Below are 22721 nucleotides of genomic sequence, written 5' to 3' on the forward strand. Positions count from 1 at the left end.
AAACGATGCAGACTTGACATTTTTACAATCTTACCCCATTCTTCATCTTCCAGTACTAGTCAAGTCAAGTCAATTTTATTTGTATAGCGCCTTTTACAACACACATCGTTTCAAAGCAGCTTTACAGAATATCAGCATTAACAGACGATAAAACTGTAATGTCTATGAAGTCGATTAATCATCATTGTGCAATTTAGATAAAATACGATTTATAGTGTTTAAAAATAATTAAATGATAATTGTATTAATAACCCCAGTGAGCAAGCTGTAGGCGACTGTGGCAAGGAACACAAAACTCCATAAGATGTAGATTAATGGAGAAAAATAACCTTGGGAGAAACCATACTCACTGTGGGGGCCAGTTCCCCTCTGGCTAACATTATGAATGTAATGTAAATATTAATTATGTATAGGTAAAATCATGGTTTAAAATTATTAAACTACGTGTTAAGGGTCAGTGATTAAACATCGATTGTGTTTGAACTGTAAGATTAATGACCAAAGTCTTTGAAGTCCATCTTGATTAATTGCAGAAGTTCACATAGATGCAATTGTCCTTGTTAATTGGCTGATGAAGTCTTTTGTTGGCAATAGTTAGTCTAAGCATTTCATTTCAAGATCGTAGTCCATAAATAGACTGAGGTGATGCAGGTTGGAGTTGGCAACATTTCATCCTCTGAAGTCCATCATAATAGATTGAAGTGATGTTTGGCTGGCACCGGCTGCATTTAGTCATCATCATTCTGCGATATGTAGAAGTGGAGTCCAACATGAAGCAGGAATGGTGCTGGATCAAGCCGGTTCTGGTGACCTCAGGATAGGAGTCCCGAGGTTGAGACAGGGAAACAAATAAAAAGATGTAAGCGTAGATGCCATTGAATTTAGTGCAGAGTAAGAGATCATGCTCAATGTTTCTGGTTTCTGGTTCCGGCAGACCCAACTAAAGAAGCCTAGTTGTGGGTTGGAGGATAAATTAGGTGTATGCCTGGCTAAATAGAGGAGTCTTTAGTCTAGACTTAAACTGAGAGAGTGTGTCTGCATCTCGAACAGTGTTTGGGAGACTATTCCATAGTTTAGGAGCCAAATATGAAAAGAATCTTCCTCCTTTAGTGGATTTTGATATTCTAGGAACTATTAATAGGCCAGAATTTTTCCGATCTTAATGAACGTGTTGGAATATAGCGTGGTAGAAGATCACTTAAGTACTGCGGAGCTAGACCATTCAAAGCTTTGTACGTAGTTAACAGAATTTTAAAATCAATACGGAATTTAACAGGTAGCCAATGTAACGATGATAAAATGGGGCTAATATGATCATATTTCTTGGTTCTCGTCAGCACTCTGGCTGCTGCATTTTGAACCAATTGAAGTTTATTTATTGATCTTGCTGGACATCCTCCCAGTAATGCATTACAATAATCTAGTCTTGAGGTCATGAACGCATTAATTAGTTTTTCGGCATCAGCAACCGAGAGCATATGCCTTAATTTAGCAATATTTCTTAGGTGGAAGAATGCTGTTCTACAAACATTTGTAATTTGATTTTCAAAGGACAGATTGGTATCAAATATAACACCTAAGTTCTTCGCTGTTGAAGATGATGTAACAGTACATCCATCTAGATTCAAATCATGATCAGATGATAAGAGCAAGTCATTTGTAACTCTGATAAGTGCAGTCTCTGTACTGTGATGAGGCCTAAATCCTGATTGAAATTCTTCATATATACTATTTCTCTGTAGAAATGAACATATTTGGGAGGATACTACCTTTTCTAGTATTTTTGACATAAACGGGAGATTTGAAATCGGTCTATAATTAGCAAGTTCTCCAGGATCAAGTTGTGGCTTCTTAATTAGCGGTTTGATAATTGCCATTTTAAAGTTTCTTGGGACATGTCCTAAGTGTAGTGTGTGGGTGACGTAGATGTCACCCATTGGTTATGTCGAATCAGGAAGTGCGTATTTAAATGGGCTGCGCTGGTTTTGTGAGGCGATCGGTTGTAACACCCGCCCTATTCTGTGTCGTCATTCTGTCTCGACGTGCTGCAGGGAAAAGGTATGTGTAAGTGTTTGTGTTCGATCTGTTTTCTTATGTTATGACTATTAAATATTCTCTGTTGGCGCTGGTATAGACTGGGAGGTAGCATGCAAATCAGTTGGACCACTTAATACAGGAACGGATAGGTTGGGGTTGGCTGGTTGTTTATTCAGGTGAGTGGCGTTCATGTGGGCTCAATGTTGATGTACGTGCGCTTATAGTGTGTATCATTGCAGCGTTCTGTGGCGTTGGTCGTTTAGTGGCGTCTGTGCACCAGCTGCAGTTCGCCTATGTAAACAACATTGTCATTCTCGGTATGTATTGAGTATTTCGTCAACTAGGATTGATTTGACCATACTCTGACTCTTTATATATCTGTGTTGGATAGGTTGGGCATGATGTGCTGCAATAATTGGCAGTAGCGCGAGCGGCCCGGTCAGCGCTGTTGTCTCGCTCAGATTTTATGATTTTGCCTTCTTTTGTTTCCAGTTAACCTGGTTTGTGATTTTCTGTCTAAACATGCAATGGTGAATTGAATTAGTGTGTAGTTTCTTTTTTGTATGTCTCACTGATTCTAGTTTTGTTATTATGTGTCCATGATTTAAGTTGATTTACTGAATATTTTGCCTTTTTCTGTGTGTTAGTGACTAAAAGAAGTTATTCTCCTGTGTTTTCAGATTCATTGTTGTGCTTATTATTTTCTTGTATTTACCTTGCCAGTGGTGTGAAATTGTTTATTGTATTTGTATTCATTTCTTTTTGTTGTATTTGCATACATTTCTTTTTGTATTTCCATGCAGGAGCTGAGGGCCACTTGCGCGGGTGTCCTGGGGCTGTGGTAGTGGGGTCTCCCGTTCACTGAAAATGCTCGATTTCACTTGTGTGGTGTGATTGGGTGTGAGTATTGAGTGAGTTTTTCTTTTTTTGCTTTCCTTGTAGGCCACTTCCAGCCGGGGGTGCCCAAAGTAGATGTCCTCCAGCCCTGTATGGTCATGTTGATGAATGTGTTGGAATTAATGTGTTTTTTTTAATTATTTTTCTTTTGGTAATTTACTGTTGTTATTTACATCTTCAATTTTTTTTATTCTTTTTGTCAAAGCTTGTGTATGTTTGGAATTGAGTATTTTGTCTAATGCTCCATTGAGGGGTGTTTTTACAGTGTGTCTGAGGTTTGTTGGAATAAAATCTATTTTCTTAGAACCCATGACTCTGCCCAGTTACTTGCTGATAACGAACCTGTGTGCTCTGAGTAGATAAAAGCCGGTGGCTTGTAATTCTTAGGGTGCAAGTCCCTAGGTGGCGTAGTCGACAACTAAAAATTATATTAACTCTTTCCCCGCCAGCGTTTTTAAAAAAAAGTTGCCAGCCACCGCCAGGGTTTTTGACGATTTTCGCTAAATTTAATGGCCAGCAGAATATTTTCTTCCATGAATATATGAAGATGCTATATATCACAATAAAGATCTGAGCCTCTGCTTTTAGGCAAAAAAAACGATTTTATTTATCTTCATTTGTTCTTTTTTTATTGCGACTTGAACAGAGGTCGGTTTTGTCAAAAAACAACATTTCAGACAAAAAGCAGATAAAAAGGCATGTTTATGTCTGATATTTTGAGCTTCTCAATACTCCACTTCTTCATGTTTGAGACGATCGCAGTCTGTTTCTTTGATCAAAGAGTTGCGTACTCTTTCAAAACATGCGCAGGGGTCTTCCTTACCGTATAACACCTAAAACACGGAAACCCGGAAAATTCCGTGTTAGGGCGGGGAAGCGTTTTTTCATAAAACACGGAAAATTCTGTGTTTGGCGGGGAAAGAGTTAAGAGTTATTTCCGTAGATTAGGCTGACTTCCGTCTTGCCGGTAACCGTTCGGTCACAAATTGGCGCAGTCGGCAGGATTTGGCAGAATTTGGCAGAGACGTGGGTTCTAGTGTGTGGTGATAGAACAAAGGTTGAGGTTTTTTTGTTTTTCTTTTGTAGTTTTTGACAGGGGCGAGACGGCAGCGCTGTGCGGGCTGGAGAGTGGATATTCAGTTCTTCTCCCTGATATTGGTTTGCGGCTCTCCTTTCCTTATTGGGTAAGTGATGGAGGAAGAAGAAGTGCAAGAACTTCGAGGGCTTATTGCCCAGCTTAAAGCAGATAATGAGAAGTTAAGACAGAAGCGAGTGGTGGCTGTTGGGCACGGTGCTGCTAGTGCAGGGGACCTTGCACCCACCATTCCTCCTGAGCGGGGTGGTGGTAGTGCCCCAGTGACGGATCGTCTCGTTTTGGTACCTAGGGATAGGAGATGTCCGAAATTCAGTGGTAAGTCAGGCATAGGTATCGATGAGTGGGTGGAAGAGGCTCAAGCCTGTATGCGAGCTCGAAACCTTACACCAGCCGATCAGGCGTTCTTTTTGGTCGATCATTTAGAGGGGGATGCAAGGGAGGAGATTCGGTATCGCTCCGAGCAAGAACGTGGTGATCCCGATAAGATTATTAGCGTGCTACGCGAATTATATGGGTGTTCGATGTCATACATAGCCTTACATGAGGCTTTCTTTTCCAAGAGGCAGCAGGAAGGAGAAACTTTACTGGAATTTTCTCTTGTTTTGCTGAGCCTCTTGGAAAGAGTTAAGCAACAGTGTCCAACTGTATTGCTAAATGCGGATGTTTTGCTCCGAGATCAGTTTGTAGAGTGTGTAGCCGATAATTCTTTGCGTCGTGAACTTAAGCAGCTGGTGCGCCGACAAGCTACTATTAGTTTTCTGGATGTCCGTGGGGAGGCTATTCGGTGGGAACGTGAAGGGATGTCAGGTGCAGTAAGGACCCGTAGTCAGTCTGTTCCATTAATTTATGGTACCCATATAGGGTGCAGGGGGAACCGCATGCGGAAGTCCATAGTTTCTCCCAAAACTCTGAAATGAAAGAGTTAAGAGCGATGCTAAGGTTGCAACAAGAACAGATAACCCAGCTCGTTCAAACTGTGGCTAATTTACGCCGCCCAGAAATGCGTGGTCCTTCGCCTCATAGGGCATCAGTGATATGTTGAAGGTGTCAGAGACCTGGCCATTTTGCCAGGGAGTGTGATGGGGCACGGGTTTCCCATCGCACTGAACCTTCCATTGCTTCAGGTTCATCGGTAGATCGGAATAGCCCGCCTCCTCCTTCTGGTCCGTCGGGAAACTAATTCCCCCCGAGCCGCGGAGTCAAGCCTCGGGTAGGGAATTTATCGGCTCAGTATTAAGTGGTCCTGTGTTAAGATCTCACCTAATGTCGTCATGTCCTTATCTCGTTGTTTCAATTGGAGATGTTTCAGTGTCATGTCTAATAGACACGGGGTCTATGGTATCTACCATCACAGAAAGTTGTTTCCTGCAGCACTTTGAGCCATGGGGTCAGGAGAAGTTGCAGTCTTGTCAGTGGCTGCAACTTCGAGCAGCCAATGGCCTTCCGATTCCTTATATTGGGTATATGGAGTTGGATACTGTACTATGCGGGCGATTGGTCCCATGGTGCGGGGTTGTTGTTGTCCGAGATCCTCCGGATGGGTTACGTGACCAAGCACCGGGTGTTTTGGGGATGAATGTCCTAAGCCGGTGTTATCGGGGGCTCTTTGGACAGCATGGCCCTGCCCTCTTTGATTTGCCCGAGGTATCTGAAGCCCCTTGTTTCTTGTCACGAGCATTGCAGGAGTGCCAGGCCGCCGCTGCCACCTCGCTTGGGAAAGATCATGGAGGAAGGTGCGATTGCAGGGCCGCCAGTCATGTCGTATACCAGGGGGTAATATGAAGTTTGTTCCAGCCACCTGTTCAGGCCAGTTTGCTGACCAAGTAGTATTTTTCGAGCCTCCTGAGTTGGGTCTTCCTGCTGGGTTGTTGGCCCCTTCATCCTTGGTACAGGTGGTGAGAGGGACAGTGTATGTACCAATGGTGAATGTAGGTGTTATTGATGTAATGCTTTACCCCCACTCTGTTATAGGTAGCTTGATTGGTGTTCACGTTGTGAGCTGGCCGGCGGGGATTACAGAGGTGCCGTCAATGGTGGCTACTGTTAACTCGCAAGGTGTTGAGGATGGCTTGGGGATACAGGAGCGGATAGAGGCAGTGGATTTATCCAGCTTGCCCGTTATGGAGGAAGGGCAAGTAAGGGCATTGCTCCACCGTTTTAGTTCTCTGTTTTCTACTCATGATGGGGATCTAGGTTGCACTGATCTGATCTCGCATGAGATCCCTCTCGAGGATGACACACCGGTTCGTCAACGTCATCGCCGGGTTCCCCCAACGGAGTACGAGGTAGTCAAGTCTCATATCAATCAGCTGTTGGAGGCGCGGGTTATAAGGGAAAGCTGTAGTCCTTATGCATCACCTATTGTACTGGTCAAAAAAAAGGACGGTAGTCTCCGCATGTGCGTGGACTACCATCAGTTGAATGCAAAGACCAGGAAGGACGCTTTCCCTTTGCCCCGTATTGAGGAGACCCTGGATTCTCTGGCAGGGGCCTGTTGGTTCTCCACGCTGGACTTGGCCAGTGGGTACAACCAGGTCCCTGTCATGGAACGGGATTGTCCAAAGACTGCCTTTTGTACTCCGTTTGGGTTGTTCGAGTGGAACCATATGCCCTTCGGCCTCTGTAACGCCCCAAGCACTTTCCAGCCTTTAATGGAGAGGTTGTTCGGGGATCAGTAGTATCAATCGTTGCTTCTGTATCTGGATGACATGGTGGTGTTTTCCTCTGTCGCCCAGCAGGTGGAGCATTTGGAAGTGGTGCTGAGTCGCTTGGAACGTGAGGGACTGAAGGTCAAGTTGTCAAAGTGTGCGTTCTTCCAGCGAGAGGTGAAGTATCTGGGTCATGTAATATCAGCCGCAGGGGTTTCTACTGACCCCGGTAAAATTGAGGCTGTGGTAAAGTGGCAGAGACCAGGAACTGTGACCGAGCTGCGTTCATTTTTAGGTTTTGCCAGTTACTATCGCCGGTTTGTGGAGGGTTTTGCCAAGTTGGCAGCCCCTCTACATAGGTTGGTGGTGGAGTGTACTAAGGTGGGGCCTGGGAAGCGAGCGAAGCAAGGGTTGGGCGAGGCGTGGCAGAGCAGAGTCAGGCGAGTTTTGAGGGGTTAAAACGTAAGCTCACTACAACCCCAGTGCTGGCTTATGCAGATTTTTCTCTCCTCTTTATCCTCGAAGTGGACGCTAGCCATGCGGGGTTGGGCGCGGTTTTATCTCAGGAACAGGAAGGGAGGGTACAACCAGTGGCTTATGCCAGCCGTAGCCTTAGGCCCACTGAGCGCAATATGAGCAATTATAGCTCTATGAAGTTAGAGTTTCTGGCGCTCAAGTGGGCCATGGCTGAAAAATTGAGAATACCTGCTCGGCAATCGATGCACAGTGTTTACTGACAACAACCCCCTCAGCCACCTTACTTCTGCTAAGTTGGGGCAACAGAACAGCGGTGGGCCGCTCAGTTGGCCTCGTTTGACTTTGAGGTTAGGTATCGTTCCGGTCGCAGTAACCAAAACGCCGATGCACTTTCTAGGCAAAACCCGACGTGGAGAGTGAAGGGGGAACAGCTGACAGTGGGGAGTTGTATCCCGGCACTAGTAAGAACTGCCACGAAGGTAGAGCTAATTGCACCTGCTTGCCTGGCCGCTATTACAGTTTTGCCGGGTGTTGCAAGAAGAGGACCCAGATATTCAAGTGGTGTTTAGGTGCTGGGGCCAAGAGGCACCATTGGCTGGAGTAGAGCGGCAACAGCTCTCTAGACCAAGTAGGATCCTGTTGCATCCTGTTGGGGAGGGTCAATTGGTATACCTCAGGGATTATAATCGGAGGGGTCGGCAGAAGATCCAGGACCATTGGAGTTCTGTGGTGTACCGGGTTGTCCATGCCCCCAGAGAAAATGGTACAGTTTATACCATTGCTCCAAGAGATGACCTCGGGAAGGTAAAATGGGTGCATCGTTCATTGTTGAAGGTTTGCTTGTGTAGGGACCCCCCTTTTGAAGATTCTTCCTCTGATTCACTCACCGGTAGTCTCATGATAGAACAGGAGGAGCTGCCTGGGGATGAGGAGGAAGATCTATGGGTTGTGGTGCCGCATGCCCCACAGGCCAATACAGCCCCAGTAAGCGGCGTTACACCCCTTAGAGTGGGTGGAGTAGTAACTGGGCAGTAACTGGGCAGGAGTAGTGACTGGGCATCCTCTGGACTGGATGGGGTCGGTGTCACTACGGGGTTAGGCCTTCCAGTTGTACCAGTGACTGTATTACCAAGTCGAAGTACAGATAGAGAAGTGCGGCGTACTACACGGGCTACAGCGGGGCAGCATCCCAATCTTTATCGACTCCCTAGGGCGGTGGTGGCGGCGGAGACTGGGGCTCCTGAGGTTCTTGGAACCACAAGCAGTGTTTCTGTCTTGTTTAGACCTTCGGATTAAAAGCTTTTTCTCACCGTCGGGCCGACGATGCAAAAGGTGGGGGAAGAATGTAGTGTGTGGGTGACGTAGATGTCACCCATTGGTTATGTCGAATCAGGAAGTGCGTATTTAAATGGGCTGCGCTGGTTTTGTGAGGCGATCGGTTGTAACACCCGCCCTATTCTGTGTCGTCATTCTGTCTCGACATGCTGCAGGGAAAAGGTATGTGTAAGTGTTTGTGTTCGATCTGTTTTCTTATGATATGACTATTAAATATTCTCTGTTGGCGCTGGTATAGACTGGGAGGTAGCATGCAAATCAGTTGGACCACTTAATACAGGAACGGATAGGTTGGGGTTGGCTGGTTGTTTATTCAGGTGAGTGGCGTTCATGTGGGCTCAATGTTGATGTACGCGCGCTTATAGTGTGTATCATTGCAGCGTTATGTGGCGTTGGTCGTTTAGTGGCGTCTGTGCACCAGCTGCAGTTCGCCTATGTAAACAACATTGTCATTCTCGGCATGTATTGAGTATTTCGTCAACTAGGATTGATTTGACCATACTCTGACTCTTTATATATCTGTGTTGGATAGGTTGGGCACGATGTGCTGCAATAATTGGCAGTAACGTGAGCGGCCCGGTCAGCGCTGTTGTCTCGCTCAGATTTTATGATTTTGCCTTCTTTTGTTTCCAGTTAACCTGGTTTGTGTTTTTCTGTCTAAACATGCAATGGTGAATTGAATTGGTGTGTAGTTTCTTTTTTGTATGTCTCACTGATTCTAGTTTTGTTATTATGTGTCCATGATTTAAGTGGATTTACTGAATATTTTGCCTTTTTCTGTGTGTTAGTGACTAAAAGGAGTTATTCTCCTGTGTTTTCAGATTCATTGTTGTGCTTATTATTTTCTTGTATTTACCTTGCCAGTGGTGTGAAATTATTTATTGTATTTGTATTCATTTCTTTTTGTTGTATTTGCATTCATTTCTTTTTGTATTTCCATGCAGGAGCTGAGGGCCACTTGCGCGGGTGTCCTGGGACTGTGGTAGTGGGGTCTCCCGTTCACTGAGAGTGCACTATTTCACTTGTGTGGTGTGGTGGGGTGTGAGTATTGAGTGAGTTTTTCTTTTTTTGCTTTCCTTGTAGGCCACTTCCAGCCGGGGGTGCCCAAAGTAGATGTCCCCCAGCCCTGTATGGTCATGTTGATGAATGTGTTGGAATTAATGTGTTTTTTTTTATTATTTTCCTTTTGGTAATTTACTGTTGTTATTTACATCTTCAATTTTTTTTATTCTTTTTGTCAAATCTTGTGTATGTTTGGAATTGAGTATTTTGTCTAATGCTCCGTTGAGGGGTGTTTTTACAGTGTGTCTGAGGTTTGTTGGAATAAAATCTATTTTCTTAGAACCCATGACTCTGCCCAGTTACTTGCTGATAACGAACCTGTGTGCTGTGAGTAGATAAAAGCCGGTGGCTTATAATTCTTAGGGTGCAAGTCCCTAGGTGGCGTAGTTGACAACTAAAAATTATATTAAGAGTTATTTCCGTAGATTAGGCTGACTTCCGTCTTGCCGGTAACCGTTAGGTCACATAAGCATAGCGAGGAGTTAATGATATTAAGAAGAGGTTCTGATATTACAGGAGATACCTCTTTTAAGAGCTTAGTTGGTATAGGCTCTAACAAACAAGTTGTGGCTTTTGATGTTTCGATAAGTTTTGCTAGCTCTTCATGACCTATGATAGCGAAGGATTGAAGTTGCACATGAGGGAAATTATTCGGCACTGTTTTCTGAGGTGCTATGACAGATGATTGCATAATTCCATAATTCCAATAATTCTGATTATTTCAATTTTATCTGTAAAGAAATTCATGAAGTCATTACTCTTGAGCTGTGACGTAATATCTGGTTCGGTTGAGGCTTTATTCCTAACCAATTTAGCCACAGTACTGAATAAACATCTAGATTGTTGAGGTTATTTTCTATGAATTTACTAAAATATGCTGACCTGGCAGCTTTGAGTGCGTGTTTGTAGCTACAGACACTATCCTTCCATGCAACCTGAAATACTTCTAATTTTGTATTTTTCCACATGCGCTCCATTTTCCGAGCTGCTCTCTTGAGAGCATGAGTGTGATCATTGTACCATGGTGCAGGGCTTATTTCTTTAATTTTCTTTAATCGAAGTGGGGCGACAACATCAAGGGTGCTAGAGAAGACTGCATTTAAATTTTTTGTTATTTCATCAAGTTCTTCTGGGCTTTGGGGTTTACTGAGTATATGAGATAGATCTGGAAGAGTATTAGTGAAGCTATCTTTAGTGGTCGAAAGAATAGTTCTACCTGAACGATAGCGTGGTGTAGATTGAGTAACATTAGCTTATTGCAGTATGCAAGAGACGAGGTAATGACATCTCGGATCATCGCTCTGCTGCAGAATTTCTATATTATCAACATCAACTCCATATGAAAGAATTAAATCTAGCGTATGATTATGGCGATGAGTTGGTCCTGTTACATTTTGTCTGACTCCAAGAGAGTTGAGAATATCGATAAATGCTAATCCCAATGTATCATTTTCATTATCTATGTGAATGTTGAAGTCACCAACGATTAAGGCTCTATCTACAGTAACTACAAGATCTGATAAAAAATTAGCAAATTCACTAAGGAAATCTGAATAAGGCCCGGGTGATCTATACACTGTAGCAAGGGTAAAGGACGACAGAGATTTTTTATTTATATTTGTATTTGACGGTGTCACATTAAGCATTATTAGTTCAAAAGACTTACATTTATATCCTGTCCTCTGAGTAACACCAAAAACTTTTAAATTGTAAATTGTAGCAACACCTCCTCCTCGACCCTTCAGACGAGGCTCATGTTTATAACAATAACCTGGGGGAGTAGATTCATTTAAACTAATATATTCATCCGGTTTAAGCCAGGTTTCAGTCAAACAGAGCGCATCCAATCTATGATCTGTAATCATTTAATTGACAATTAGTGCTTTGGTAGAAAGAGATCTAATGTTTAGTAGCCCTGTTTTTATATGATGTGTATTTTTAATTTGTTTGTTTCGTTCAAGTTTGACCTTAATCAAATTTTTTCTAAATGATTTAGTGAAGGTATTGTGTTTCGTAGTTCGTGGAACAGACACAGTCTCTATGAGATATCTAGGTGATACAGTCTCTATGTGTTGTAGTTTATGTGACCTGTGTGACGTCTCAAGGCAGCTAGCAGACGTTCGGATTAACCAGTTTGTCTGCTTCCTGACCTGGGGGCCAGACGCTCTGGCCCCCGAAATGCAATTAATCACACTGCCACCCTTTGCCTCCCCTGCGGGTAGGTGTGGCCTCCGCAGGGTCTTCTCCCCCTGAAAGAAGGGCTAAGACCCCCTTCCCTCAATGCGTGTAAGGGCCCCGGCCGTAGTTGCTCTATGCGAGAAACATAGAGAGAAAAGAGGCCCAGCCAGGCTGGCCCGTTCCCAGGTTGGCGGCCATCAACTTGTTCCCCCCTCCAGGGTAACGAGTAGGATTCTGAAGGCTTGAATGGGGCATTGGGGAAGGGTACGTGCAGTCTGATACAGTTGGTCGTCCTGCACGTAAGAATACCTGCTCACTCCTGTATCAGCAGTTCACGTACACGGCTCAGCGCATGGCATGTTTATAAGTGGACCCCTAGTGTTGCTTCTCTGACACAACGTGGAGAGAGCGACAGAAGGGGAACGTCTAGGTTACGTATGTAACCTCCGTTCCCCCATGGAGGGAACGAGACGTTGTGTCTTCCCCGCCACGTCGCTGAGCCGAGCCACTGTTGTGGCCGGACCATTTCCGGCTCCTCAGAAAAATCCTGAATGAACTCCCGTATTTGCGCCGCTTAAATACCCGTATGTCCAGGGGCGGGATATGCAAATACTGGCTGCCAACATCTCATTGGCCTTTTTTCATAGATCAGAGGTGGATATCGGCGCTCAAGAGAGACCCCTAGTGTCGCTTCTCTGACACAACGTGGAGAGAGCAACAGAAGGGGAACCTTTTTTATTAAAGGGTCAAAAATAACTGAATTAATCACATAAATTTGCTGGGAATAAAATACCCAAATACTTAATGCACTGTTTGGGATATTGAAAGGCATCTGGCTGAAAAGCAGTTACCAGACAGTACGCTGTCAGAGCCAAAGTTTCGGATTTAGACCAATTGACTCTGTATCCTGAGAGCTTAGAAAAGGAATTAATAATCCTATGGAGGCAAGGCACAGATCTAGTAGGGTCAGAAACTAATAATAAAATATCATCTCTGTGAAGCAAAAGCATATGTGCCATTCCTCCCGCCACCACCTCTGGAAAATCATCTTCCCTTCTTATTGTGGTTGCTAAAGGTTGCAGGGCAAGACAGAACAATAATGGGGAAAGAGGGAAACCCTGCCGGGTGCCCCTATTCAGAGTAAAATAATCTGAAATGAATCCATTTGTTGAGTGTAAGGAGTGTTATTCCACAAAACACACTCCAATCGCTAGGTAGAACAACACAAAAAAATAAATAAAAATGGAGCCCAGCTTCCTCAGACAGCCAAGAGTGGCTCACTTGCGGGCCATATGAAATTCACAGAATTATTTAATCACCTCACTGACTCCATGAAAGGCAATGCTTGTTGTGGGCATGTAAATATTTTGCTACAATCCTTAGTATCTATTTTGGCCGGAAACGTCAGAGCAAAAGCGATCTTCCGTTGATGTAAGAGTTTCTTGCATTCCTTGAAGCGATCACGTTTCTCTCGTCAAATTCGCAAAATCTGTGAGCAAGAAAATGCTGTAATTCTTCCAAGAAAGCTTTCCTTTGCCCTTCGCCTCACGCAACACAAGATCTTTATTGGATGATCTCAGAAATTTGGCAAGAATTGATCGGGGCCTCTCTCCCTCAGCCGATCTGCGAGCCGGGACTCTGTGAGCTCGCTCGATTTCCAGGTTGTGGCCCGTTATGTCGAGCAGACTCGGGAAGAGCTCATCTAGGAATTTCACCATATCTCTGCCTTCTTCATGCTCAGGAATTCCAACAATTCTGATGTTATTTAGCAGTCTACGATTCTCCAAATCCTCCAGTTTTTCCCAAACATGCTGTAAATCTGCCTTGGTCACAAGCGGATTAGCTAATTCCTCTACAATGACTCCAGATAATCGATACTTCTCTCGACGTCCCCAATTCTTGAAACCAACTCAGAGAATTTTGTTTCCATCGACGTAATCGATTTACATATAACAGCAAGATCCTCCAAGTCAGCAAAGACCTTCGTCAGCATTGAAGTCATGCTCGCCAGTTGCCGCTGGATTTCTCCCGCCTCACCGTCCAAACTGAGTTCCAGATCTGCGGGCCTATCTGAGGTATCAGCTTGAGCATGTAAGTGTCTTTTAATATCTCCAGAGCCTGAGGATTTTAAATTCTTTGCCATGTTGACTTCAAAGAACAGGGTAGGATTGCACCAGCTTTGCGTAAGTTATCACATAAGTTGGGACGTAAAGTTCACACAAAGGGCTTAGTAACTACTAGTTAGTTGTACATTGTCAGAGCTTAATATTTAATAACTGTATCTAAAATATATAAGGTGCAATAAATAAATAAGTACTAATACATCAGACAGGAAAAATAGACATTTATTAATTTTAATATCTTTTTCCTATGTGGAAACTTGCTATTTAATCAATATGAGTACACAGGTGTCACGAACCCCGCTCCCTCGCTCTGCCCCCTCGAGCTTCCACGCTCGTTCCGCCCCCTCGAGCTTCCACGCTCGTTCTGCCCCCTCGAGCTCGCATGCTCGTTTTGCTCCCTCGAGCTCGCACGCTCGTTTTGCTCCCTCGAGCTTCCACGCTCGTTTTGCTCCTACGAGCTCTCATGCTCGTAGCAGGTCTCCCTCCTCAGGCTCACATGCCCGCTCCCAATGGCCAGAACATTATGACCACCTGCACTCGTCTCTATCACCCCTTTATTCATTTCTCCTGCACTCGTCTCTTCACCTTTCATTGTTTACACCTGCACCTTCCCCTATAAATACCACAGCACATCCGTTTCACGGGTTTGGTTATTGTATTTAGTTTCCCGTGTCTTTGCCCCCGCTAGTCTCGTCTAGTTTTGATCTCCTCTTGAACTCCTCTTGATTACCCCCTTAGCTTGCCAGCTCCTCGTTCCCCTAGTACCCGTCTACTCCCTTTATTAGTTTACCCGCCTCTCGATCCTGTTTACCCCGGCTTTGACCCTCGCTCCCCTCGACTACTCTCCCGGATTTGCCCCTTTACTCTCTTTGATTCCCGGCTTTTGACCCTACGCTTCCCTCGACAACTCTTCACTGGATTTGCCCGTTTGTACTTTTGCCTGCTTTTATTGTTAACAATAAAAGCAGTTTTTGACTTACATTGTGACTGTCTCATCTTGTGTGTGTGTGTGTCCGGGTGACAACAGGAAAGTGCACTGTTAGATCGGTTTCATGCTGAAGTATTACGTTTTTTTATATTGTTTTCTCCCATAAATGTAAACGAGTGTCATTATTAACATCATCATATTTGTCGAAAGGACTGAAGCATGTCAACTAAAACATGAGCTCATTGATGTCATTAAATTAATCTACTTTTTTATTCAATCAGTTACTCCTGGTTGGAGGCTTCCGTAAATATTTAGTTTATATGTAGGTTTACATCCAACATAAGAATAATGGTACAATGCTCAAATATTCAGTGTGTAAATTGTGACTTAGTGCCCATATACGCCACAACTACAGTCGTGGCCAAAAGTAATGGCAGTGATATCAATTTTGTGTTTTGCACAATTTGCTGCTTCATTATTTGTAGATTATATTTTCATTATAGTTTCTATGGTAAACTGGAAAACAATGATAAGCATTTCATAAGTTTTTAAGGATTTTATTGGCAAAAACATTCAATATATGCAAAGAGTCAATATTTACAATGTTGACCCTTGTTCTTCATAACCTCTGCAATTCGCTCTGGCATGCTGGATATCAGGTTCTCTAAGGGATAAAGATCCGGGGAGTTGCCTGGCCACGGGTCCAAAATTTCAATGTAATGATCACAGAGCCACTTCATTATCACTCTTGCCTTGTGACATGGTGCTCCATCATGCAGGAAAATGCACAGATCATAACCAAATTGCTCCTGGATCTTTGGGAGAAGTTGCTCTTGCAGGGTGTTTTGATACCATTCTTTATTCATGGCAGTGTTTTTGGGCAGAATTGTGAAAGCCCACATGCCCACTCCCTTGGATGAAAAGAAACCCCACACATGGATGGTCACAGGATGCTTCACTGTTGGCATTCCCCTTTTCTTCTCCGGACTACTGATTTTCCAGATGTCCCAAACAGTCGGAAGGGGGATTCATCAGAAAAAATTACTTTGCATCAGCCTTCTGCTTTCCAATCCTTGTACTTCCTGCAGAATTTCAGTCTGTCCTTGATGTTTTTCTTGGAGTGAAGTGGCTTCTTGCTGCCCTTCTTGACACCAGGCCATTGTCCAAAAGTCTTCGCCTCACTGTGCGTGCAGATGCACTCACACCAACCTGCTGCCAATATTGAGCAAGCTCTGCACCGGTGGTGACACGATTCCGTAGCTGACTCCTCAGGAGGAGACGGTCCTGGGGCTTGCTGGACAATCTGGGACCTCCTGAAGCCTTCTTCACTGCAGTTTAACCTTTCTCTCCTTGAAGTTCTTGATGATCTGGTAAATGGTTCTTCCAGGTGTAATATTCTTTGCAGCAATTTCTTTGCATGTGAGACCATTTTGATGCAAAGCGATGATGGCTGCATGTCTTTCTTTAGAGGTAACCATTTCTAACAAGAACAAAATGATTGGAAGCATTTCTTCCCTCCTTTTATAGCAATCAGTCTGCTCTTATAATCCAATCAGACTATTACTCGTTCACACTTTCCCAGGTGCTTCTGATATGATTAGTGAAATTATGTTTGCTGGTCATTTTGTCCAATGAACCTTTTTGCAATTATTTAAAATGCATCTGATCACTCTGCACAATAATCTAGAAACAATGTCAATCAACACCACAACAACTGAAGCAGAAAATTTTGCGAAACACAAAATTTATGTCACTGCCAATACTTTTGGCCACGGCTGTAGTCGAAGTTGTAACGTATGTATAGCTGGTTTAACCGGCCCCTGATATGTAGCAGGGTGTATCGAATCTCATCGGATTATAACAAAAAACTTTCAAAAACTAGCAAAGTGCGAAGAGCTTGTCGTTTACACGTCTGACCATTGCATGGCGTTATGTGACTCCTCCGCAAAAATGTCAAATTAATCAGTTGGCAAAAAAATTAAGATGGATAGATTCACATTTAATTTATTTTATGTATACATTTAACAAATAGCATCAAACTTACATACATAAAAACTTATCATGTAGCCTATAATACACTTTCGTTATAAACATCTGGCATAATGACATTTCTGGTGATTAACCTGCCAAATAATCACAGATACAAAATTATTAACATAACTTAAAGGTAATAATGTTACTTAACATGTGTTGTTGAACTTTTGTGAAGTGCAGCTGCTGTCTTGGCAACTCCATTGCTATATAAAAATATAAAAAACATGTTTGATGTATTTAGCGTTTTTTTTTCCCCCAAGCTCAAGGAAACTTTGCGCACAATATTTAAGTACATTTGTAATAAAAGTTGGTTCATTTGTTATGAGGTAATGTGTTTTACATCAGAAAAACGAACTCTCCTGTCAGACAAGGTAGAAGTATATTCTAGTGTTATGTTCATAAGAAGACAATTGACCACTGAGCGGGGCGGATGGCAGAGGCAGGCTAAATGCATACAAATTGTGCCGTTGTGATTTATGTGCTGAGTAACATAATTTTTCCAACCGTGTCCGATTTTATAATCAGTGCGACGCAAAAGGCGTAGCCATTGTCGATATGAAATTAAATTCTTCCGTCCAGCTGTTGTTAAATTTACATGTATATTTTGTTTTTTCGCCGGAACAACACCTGATCTTCACCTCCCCTCTACCAGTGATGCTTCCCGCGTCTACTACCTGGGCAGATATCAACAGCGCAACTGGGTTGTAGGTTGCCGGGTTGAGGTCACAAATGGGTTGAAATGTGTATGACGTGTCCATTGTGTGAGTAGGATGCGTTTCATACAGGATCTGGCAACTGGGCAAACTTGGAATAATATATTGATATGATTATTCATATAGGGCGGCACGGTGGTGCAGCGGTTAGCACTGTCGCCTCACAGCAAGAAGGTTGTGGGTTCAAACCCTGGTTGCCCCGGCCTTTCTGTGTGGAGTTTGCATGTTCTCCCCGTGTCTGCGTGGGTTCTCTCCGGGTACTCCGGCTTCCTCCCACCATCCAAAAGACATGCAGGCTAGGTTAATTGGTGTCTCCAAAAAATTGCCCTAGGTGTGAGTGTATGTCTGTCTATGTGTGGCCCTGCGATGGACTGGCGACCTGTCCAGGGTGTCCCCCGCCTTTCGCCCAATGTTAGCTGGGATAGGCTCCAGCCCCCCGCGACCCTGTACACAGGATAAGCGGTTGACGATGGATGGATTATTCGTATAACGTGGTATGGGCCATACAAATTACGGGAGTTTCCTGGAAGAAATAACAAAACGGGAGACTCCCGGGAAAAACGGGAGCGTTGACAAGTATGCATGCAGTGGTAAATAAATGATGGGCCTGTGCCGCTGCAGTTACGTTGCCTGTTAATAAGTCCTGAAATTACCAAAAAGGATGAATAAATGACTTACTGTACCTGGTACGTCGTGTGTTATCAGGGTCTAGCGGATACTTCTGCACGAGTGTCAATTAAATATTCAATTCTTTCAATATCTGTATATTTTCATCTCTTTATAGAGTGCCGAAGTTATGACGTCACTTTGTAGGACAATTAGCGGCGCATGGGTTCCCTCGATCGAAAAGCTATGCATTTTCCCCATAGACTTTTGGAAAATTGCAAAAAATAAGATCTGTGTTCAACAAAGAGTTGTGACCCTTACACGTTTTGTCTATCAAGATAATATTTACAAGTTAATCCAAAATTTATACATTTTGAAGCCTAAATAAAGCCGTCAGATATAAAATGCTAACGGTAGGCTATAAACAGACTACAGCCACTGATCTATATATATAACTGGATTGCTCATAGAATTCTAAACTGCCAGCAGTAGCTTCACTCTTGTGACGTCAGTTATGTAAGGGATAATCCACGGCTAGCCATGCATTAAAGGATTTTAATGCACGACGTAGAGGCGAAGAACCACCCGACGCGAAGCGGAGGAAATTTCAGTTTTTTTGAACTGAAAGAGTCCCCTCGTTGCTTAAGCATAGAGCTAACTTAATGATTATTTAATGGATTTATTAAAATTATTTATGAATGACAGGCAACACTGACAGTGACAAGGCAATCTTTATTTGAAATAATCCAACCTAAATGAATTATGTAGAGTGTGAAATAAAACCGGTGTCTCTAACCACGATTAGGCTATATAAAGACACATTAAATTTATTGAAATGCATTAAATTAAATGAAAACAAAAAAATCAAACAGTTGGAAATTTCGATAGGGGATTGTTTTACTCAGCATTATACTAATTGATGTTAAACTCCACATTTCCATTTATTGTGAAGTTAGACATGGAAAAGGGTAGGGTTATTTCAGTTTTAGGCTTGGAGGTGAAATTATGTTTCGCTTTGCTTGTTGAGGTTCTAGATGTCAGTATGTCACTCCATTTCCTCCTCTCTGACAAAGCCCAATATGACCGCAAACTCGCCTCGCATCGGTGGCCTGTCACTGACATGATCTGGCGACTTTCTAGTCCTGCATCAGAGAGTCGTCCAACGGCAGTGCTACGCAAACTATGGTTTGTGTACATTTGTGAGATACCTTCCACCTGAACAACAACAATTTAAAGTATACAATTTAGATTTGGAAAATAATATAAACACAGTTTAAATTTATGGGCAAAAACGAAATATCTATTACCAACCTAATAAATAACTAAATAATAACTTAATATATATATAGATCAGTGACTACATCACACCATGTTCGCGGATCAACGTCATCATCAAGCGTCCTCAAACTTTATTTAAAAAACACGCTCGCTCATTATGATCTGCGCTGTGTATGAACACTTATCCACTTTTTCATGAGAAATATTGCCCATTCGTTTTTTCCAAAAATGTTAGAAACTAATTTTGTTTATGCGTGCCTCTCTGCGATTTTTTTTTAAAAAATCTTTTGTTAATGTTTTATTTATTCGTTTATTATTTTGTTAGTTTATATAAACCTTAATATTATTTTCTTTGTGATTAAGATTATTATGCCTGATCATTGTGCCCCAAATAAACTTTAAAGATTATCTTTCACTGTATTATGTTTGATTGTATGTTTGCATACCAATTTGCTAATTCGCCAGAAAAACCCCCCGCGATTTTACCATTATTATGATAAGCAATTGCCATACTTCTTTTTTGTTGTTCTTCTGCCCTTTTCGGAATTCCAAATGTGCTCCAAGTCCTCGTGATGGCGTAGTGACTTGCCTCATACCAAGTGTTCGGAGGACGAATCTCAGTTGCCTCCACGACAGTCAATCCACGCAGTACCTTAAGTAGTAATTTATTGATATTTAACTTGAACTCATTTAATAAAATGGTGCTATATGATTGCTTTTAAGGCTTTAAAAATATGTAATTTTTCATAATTTTATTTTTCATAAAAATTATTGAACAGGGATAGAATTAAATAAGTAATATTTTATATGTTGTATCATTATGAAACCCAATTGTATTACATTATGCAATAGTAATAATATATACTGTATTTCTGTCCTAAATTTGTCCTTCTCTCACGTTATGTTAAGGCTCTCCACTAAAACCTACAACTTGCTGGAGATGAGTCACTGACTTGACTTGCTTGTGACTTGAACATGTGTGACTTGCTCCCACCTCTGGTGGAATGACCTTACCAACCCAATCCATGAAGCTGACTCACTTTCTGTCTTCAAAATGGCTAAAAACACATCTTTTCCATGAGCACTTAACCAGTCACTAAAAATAAAAAATAAAATACAAATGTAAAAAAATAAAATCTGTTTTGAATACTATTCTGATGATTAAGGAACTTTGTCATATGGCACTTTTCATACCACTGTCTCCTTAAGATGATTCGCTAATGTTTTCCTCTTTTGTAAGTTACTTTGGATAAAAGCATTCCTGAGAGTGCATGAACTGCTTAAAACGAACTAGGTATGAATCTATGCATCGTTTCCTTTTTCCAATCCTCTCAGGATTCTGTTTCTGCTAATCGTGCTTTGGCCCTGTCTCCAGCTGCATCCTTAAATTTCTCATTTCTGTTTTTAAAGTTTTTATAATTTGTTCCATTTCTTTAATTCCTGTTAAATTCATAGCTTTCCTGAATAAGTATCTGCTTTCCAATTTTAGACCAACCCTCAATTCTGACTATAGACGTTGCAGAAGGAGAACAGCTAGCTGACCGAATTTGTCCGGCAAGTCAAATTTCTCCCAGGAATTACCTTTTTATCCCAATTTCTTTCCTTGCTTCTCTCTAGAGGGATTCTTTTACGTAATTCCATTGAACTGTAATTCAGGCCAATCATTCTGTATTTGATTTGAATTCAAGCATTCCACTTTTTATTACCCAAGCGTGTATTTTTGAGAATACAGTTTTCTGCTTCACTGTTTTCACTCTGCAGGTGTTGAAAACATAGTCTCCAGAATTTAATACTTCTTTTAGACTTTCAGACAAATCTTTTCAAAGTCTGTTATACTGACTAGGTCATGCTTCTGTCTCATGCATCATATGTGGAAAAGTGCATCATATGGCACTTTTCCACTGCACGTTATGGTTTGACTCAACTCGCTTGACTTTACTGAGCTTGCTTTTCAACAGCTGTCCCGACTTCAGTGCCGCCTCAATGTGGGTGGGATTATAGTCTGATCGTCATAGTTGCGCTGCCTCTACTGCCGTGATATCATCTTAAACGCGACACAAAACAATAAACAAGAACACGACCGCTAGCTTTTAGCTACTAGCTCATTGTGCTGCATAAAGCAGTTGTTTCATGGTGATTTTACACAAGTGTAAGAGTTATATTGGCCTGGTTGTTTTAGAAGCAAGATTTCCAGTATCTGGTCAGCTAAATAAAGTGAAGCTTTCGTATAGAGTTAACATAACAAAACATACCATCCTCCATCGTGGACTCTAGCTGTGGCTGAGTCCAGGGCACTCTCCCTCCCATTGCTCGCCGGTCTAGATAGCATCCATTTGGTGAACCACTTCCACTTTTCCTTGATGGCTCTGTAGTCACTTAATTTTTTTTTTTACTTTTCCCTACACTGCTGGTAGGTCCGGTGGTAGCCGTGTGTGGCCAACAGCTGAGACACTTCCTGAAAGACCTTTTCGTTTCGCGTTGTTTCGTTCGTTGCGAGACGAACATCTGCACCTCGTTTATTGACTACGGCGTGGTTTTGCGCACAGCCATTTCTTTTTACAATTCAAAAGTCACGTGAACAAACGATACTGCTATCGCTGTAGCTAACTTTGAAACTAGCGGGTTGATGTCCTGTGTTGAATATCCACTGACGCTGGTAGTGACGATTCACTAAAGGTGGCACTAAAAAAAGTATCAGGTACTATCCACAGTGGAAAACCCCCAATAGTCAAGTTGTGGAAAAGCCTCAATATATCAGAGTTGAGGTTTTAGAAGACTTCAATCTGTCACCGTTCTCCCTGTTCTTGAGAAATTGTTCAAATTCGTTCTGATTTGTACTATTCATTAATATGCTTATTAATGACACTGACACTCCACTGAATTTTCTGCTATTCCTGACATCCTTCCCTGTATCACTGCTCTCACTGTATGACTGTAACATCCTGTGCCCATTAAAGTTAAGTATATTAAATGTATGTCTCTATTAAATTGCTTCACGGATCACAGACATGGTTATTGTCTTCGCTTCCAACTCTGATATTCCACACTGCAGAATTCATAATTGCAGTCTGCACAGTCATCACAGTGTGTGCAACGAAATTCCATGGTGGCAGACCAGATGTGATTCTCCCTTCTTCACTATTTGATGGTAAATTTAATTGGATTTCTTCAGCTTCTTTGAAATTATTTATTTATTGCACTTTGATAGTTTAACTTTATTTAAATTCGGCGGTTCTCGTTTTATTTTCTTTAGGGCATTATAACGCATGTCGTATATTTTAATACTCCCTATGTCTGCCTTTATTTTAT

General features: G+C 42.4%; 1 protein-coding gene across 15 annotated transcripts in view; it reads right to left on the reverse strand.

Moving 5' to 3' along the window:
* LOC127660519 (uncharacterized) overlaps positions 1 to 22721 on the reverse strand; it is a 114844-nt gene that overhangs the window by 58165 nt on the left and 33958 nt on the right. The gene's annotated exons all lie outside the window — the stretch shown is intronic.

Source organism: Xyrauchen texanus, chromosome 20, assembly GCF_025860055.1.
Source record: "Xyrauchen texanus isolate HMW12.3.18 chromosome 20, RBS_HiC_50CHRs, whole genome shotgun sequence".
Classification (NCBI taxonomy): Eukaryota; Metazoa; Chordata; class Actinopteri; order Cypriniformes; family Catostomidae; genus Xyrauchen; species Xyrauchen texanus.